Consider the following 4,739-nt stretch of genomic DNA (forward strand, 5'->3'; position numbering starts at 1 on the left):
CCAGGAGCTTCTCTGGGCCTGCCAGTTGGATGCAGGTGCCCAAGACTTGGGCCATCTGCTGCTGCTTTCTCAGGCATGTTAGCATAAGCTGGATCAGAAATAGAGCAGCCAGGACTTGAACCAGCACCAGTATGGGAGGCCAGTGTCGCAGGTGATGGTTTAACACATCCCACCCCAATTCCAGCCCCCTCTATTTTTTCTTAGTCATTCAACACATAGTTACTAAGCCCCTGTGCTGTGAAGACATGAAACTAGGAACTGAGCAGACAGACACGGAAAGGGGTCCATCTGGTGTGAAGATAGTCAGGGGGCTGTGAACAGGGTGATTGGAGCGGGGACCAGAAAATGCATCTGAACTCACTAGGCAATGAGGTATTGCTTTAGCCAAGATGCAGAATGAAACATTTTTCAGAGAATATTGGAGAAAGCTTTACAAGCACTGAAAACAAGACATTCAAAGACAATACTGGTGTTAGCGAAAAAAAAAAAAAATAATACATTCTAGGAGCTGTAGGTAATGCAATTGGAGTAAGACAAGGATGGAGTTTGGGAATTTGGGAAGACACACAAAGTTAAACAGGAAGTATATCATTAGATAAGTGTTAATGTGGAATGAAAGGAATTTAGATTCTGTCCTGCAGATAATTGGAAACTATTGAAGACATTTGACATTAAAAGACTTTTGTATCATAAATATAGCTCTGGCATCATTCTTATGAATATTTTGGGAGTGAAGAGAATTGAAGGAGAGCACATTTGGGAGATTATTCTGTGAGCCAGAAACAGCACTGTTGTCTGAAATATGACAGTGAAAATTAGGAGAAAAATATGGTAGGAAGATTCTGCGCTTTATAGGAAAGGTAGTAGAAGCAATAAAATTTAGGAATTGATTGAATGTGGAGGGTGTGGTCCTAGAACCAATTTTGTAAAGTTCATCTCAGTGACCGATTAGCAAGAGGCAAGAGCTGACCCCAGCCAGCGCCACGGCTCACTAGGCTAATCCTCTGTCTTGAGGCGCTGGCACATGGCGTTCTAGTCCCGGTCGGGGCACCGGATTCTGTCCCAGTTGCCCCTCTTCCAGGCCAGCTCTCTGCTGTGGCCAGGGATTGCAGTGGAGAATGGCCCAAGTGCTTGGGCCCTGCACCCCATGGGAGACCAGGATAAGCACCTGGCTCCTGGCTTTGGATCAGCGCGGTGCACCAGCCACGGCGGCCATTGGAGGGTAAACCAACGGCAAAGGAAGACCTTTCTCTCTGTCTCTCTCTCTCACTGTCCACTCTGCCTGTCAAAAAAAAAAAAAAAAAAAAGAGCACATTAATTTATTACAGTTGAAAGGAAAAGTTGATGTGATTGGCCCACACTTGAAGTATTGAATACTTGTCACTAAAAGAGACTTTAATTTACTTCTGCAGTTTGCCAACTTTGCCACATTTTGATGGTATGTGGAAAGAATTAGAAGGAATTCTGGTAAAAGGAAGACTCCCATGAGAAACTCTTAGTCTATCAGACAATCCTCCACCTGCGGCGCCAGCATCCCATATGGGCGCCAATTCCAGTCCCGGCTGCTCCTCTTCCAATCCAGCTCTCTGCTGTGGCCCGGCAAAGCAGTAGAAGATGGCCCAAGACCTTAGGCCCCTGCACCCATGACCCATGTGGGGAGATTGGAAGAAGCTCCTGGCTCCTAGCTTTGGATTGGCTCAGCTCTGGCCATTGTGGCCATCTGGGGAGTAAACCAGCAGATGGAAGACCTTTCTGTCTCTCCCTCTCACTGTCTGTAACTCTACCTCTCAAATAAAATATTTTTAAAAAAATTATCACACTGCATGCCGTGTTTGGGCCTCTATTTAGAATTCTTGTTTAAATAAAGGCAAGAACCTGGAAAATTAATTTAAGCCCTAGCCTAGCCCATTTGGAAACAGCCAAACTTTTCCAAAGCAGCTGTACCATTTTGCATTCCTCCCAGCAATGAAAGTGAGTTCCTGTTGTTCCACCTGCTAGTCAGCACTTAGTGTCTTCATCATTCTTTTTTTTTTTTTAAAGATTTATTTTATTTATTTGAAAGACAGAGTTACAGAGAGAAGGAGAGAGAGAGAGAAGTCTTCCACCCACTGGTTCACTCCCTAGATGGCCGCAACAGCTGGAGCTGCGCCAATCTGAAGCCAGGAGCCAGGAGCTTCTTCCAGGTCTCCCACACGGGTGCAGCGGCCCAAGCACTTGGGCCATCTTCTACTGCTTTCCCAGGCCACAGCAGAGAGCTGGATTGGAAGTGGAGCAGCCGGGTCTCGAACCAGCGCCCATATGGGATGCCGGCGCTTCAGGCCAGGGCTTTAACCCACTGAGCCACAGTGCCGGCCCCCTAGTGTCTTCATCATTCTGGAGTTTGGCCATACTGATAGTTGCATAGTGCTCTCTAGAATGTATAACTTTTAATTCTCAAAACTCAGTAATAAGAATCCAATTAGGAACTAGGGAAAGGACGTGAAGAGACACTTCACTGAAAGGAATATATGGGTAGCAAATAAGCATTCAAACACCTTTTCAACTCCAATAGCCATTTAAAAAATGCAAATAGAAATCATAATGAGATATCTCTACACATCTATCAGAATGGTTAAAAAGAGATTTTAGAGGCTGGCACTGTGGCATAGTGGGTAAAGCCGCCCCCTCCAGCATTGGCATCCCATATGGGCACTGGTTCAAGTCCCAGCTGCTCCACTTCTGATCCAGCTCTCTGCTATGGCCTGAGAAAGCAGATGGCCCAAGTACTTGGGCCCTTGCACCTGCATGGGAGAACAGGAAGAAGCTCCAGTCTCTGGGCTTCAGATCAGAGCAGCTCCAGCCATTGTGGCCATTTGGGGAGTGAACCAGAGGATGGAATATTTATCGATTGATCGATCGATCGATCTCTCTGCCTCTATGTAACTCTGCCTTTCAAATAAAATAAATAAAACTTTAAAAAATTATTTTTTTATTTACTGGTTTAAAAGGCAGAGTTACAGAGAGGCAGAGGCAGAGAGAGAGAGAGAGAGAGGTCTTCCATCCTCTGGTTCACTCACCTAATGGCCACAATGACCAGGCTGCACCAGTCTGAAACTGGGAGCCAGGAGCTTCTTCCAGGTCTCCCACTTGGGCCATCTTCTGGTGCTCTCCCAGACCATAGCAGAGAGCTGGGTCAGAAGTGGAGCAGCCGGGTCTCAAACTGGCACCCATATGGGATGCTGGCACTGCAGGTGGCAGCTTTACTGGGTATGTCACAGTGTCAGTCCCTAAAAATGTTTTAAATAACAAAACCAAAAGCTATTGAGCATGTGATGAAACTAGATTTCTCACGCATTGCTGTTGGGAATCTAAAATGACGTAGTCACTCTGGAAAACAATTTTATAGTTGCCTAAAATATTAAACACACAATCCATTATGTCGCTCCCCGTCTTCGTGGAGGAACGACACAGGACCCTGCGCTGTTCTTTTGTCTGCTCGGCCCTCCCCGGGTTTGCTGCTGGTTCTTCCCGGGTTGGCTACCGACTCTTCCACCTCCGTGGAAGGGCGGTTCCCCCTGCCACTTTCCCCACTTCCGCGGGGGAGTGGCACACCGCCGGCCGGCTCTCTCGGGGGCTGCACAGGTGTTCCTTCAGATAGATGTTCCTGGTGCATGTTGTCTCTCTCCTCCTTTATAGTCCTCTTCCACCAATCCCAACTCTGCTACCCACACGCCGAGTACGCTGCTCTCCTCCAATCAGGAGCAGGTCCTGCTGTTACCAAAGTTAAGATACAGCATTAGTTTTGTAGGGCTGCCCTAATAAAGTACCGTGAACTGGGCAGTTTAAACCATACAAATCTATTTTCTTCTAACTCTGTAGAACAGGAGTTCAAGATCAAATGGTCAGCAGGGTCGACTTTCCCTGAGGCCTTTCTCCCAGGCTTGTAGATGCTGTCTGCTCCCTGTGACTTCTGTCTTCCCTGTGGGTTTCTTTTAAGGACACCAGTCATACTGGATTAGGACCCATTCTAATGACCTCATCTTACCTTTGTTTTGTTTTTTAAAAGATTGGTTTATTTATTTGAAAGGCAGATTTACAGAGAGGAGGAAGGAGAGAGAGAGAGAGAGAGAGATTGGGGGGGGGGGCGGACTTCCAACTGCTGGTTCACTCCCCAAATGGCTGCAACAGCCAGAACTGCACCCATCCAAAGCCAGGAACCAGGAGCTTCTTCCAGGTCTCCCACACGGGTGCAGGGGCTCAAGGACTTGGGCCATCTTCTATTGCTTTCCCAAGCCGTAGCAGAGAGCTGGATCAGAAGTGGAGCAGTCAGGACTCAAACCAGCACCCATATGGGACCTTAATCCACTGCACCACATCGCTGGCCCCTACCTTTGTTATTTTTTGAAGATCCTGTTTTTCAAATTCTGATGCACTGAGGGTTAGGATTTCAACATACAAATTTTTAGGGAGACATAATTTAAAGAGACATGAGTCAGCTAAAGTCCCCAGGGATATTTTCATTTCTATACCATTACAGTGAAAAAGTAAGAATGAATGTCACATGATGAAGTTATAAAAGTTAAGAATATTTTTGTGAAATAATATTCTAAAAGCACCTAAACTCAATTTACCATTCCTAATTAATGAATGAGAGAATGTCTTCTCACCACTGACTAATGTGGTTCACTTATTTACAAGAAAGAACTTGTAATAGCAGAACAGAAAGAAATGGTGAAAATATTTCATCACATTTCAAAACA

This window comes from Oryctolagus cuniculus, chromosome 14 (assembly GCF_964237555.1).
Source record: "Oryctolagus cuniculus chromosome 14, mOryCun1.1, whole genome shotgun sequence".
NCBI classification, from domain to species: domain Eukaryota; kingdom Metazoa; phylum Chordata; class Mammalia; order Lagomorpha; family Leporidae; genus Oryctolagus; species Oryctolagus cuniculus.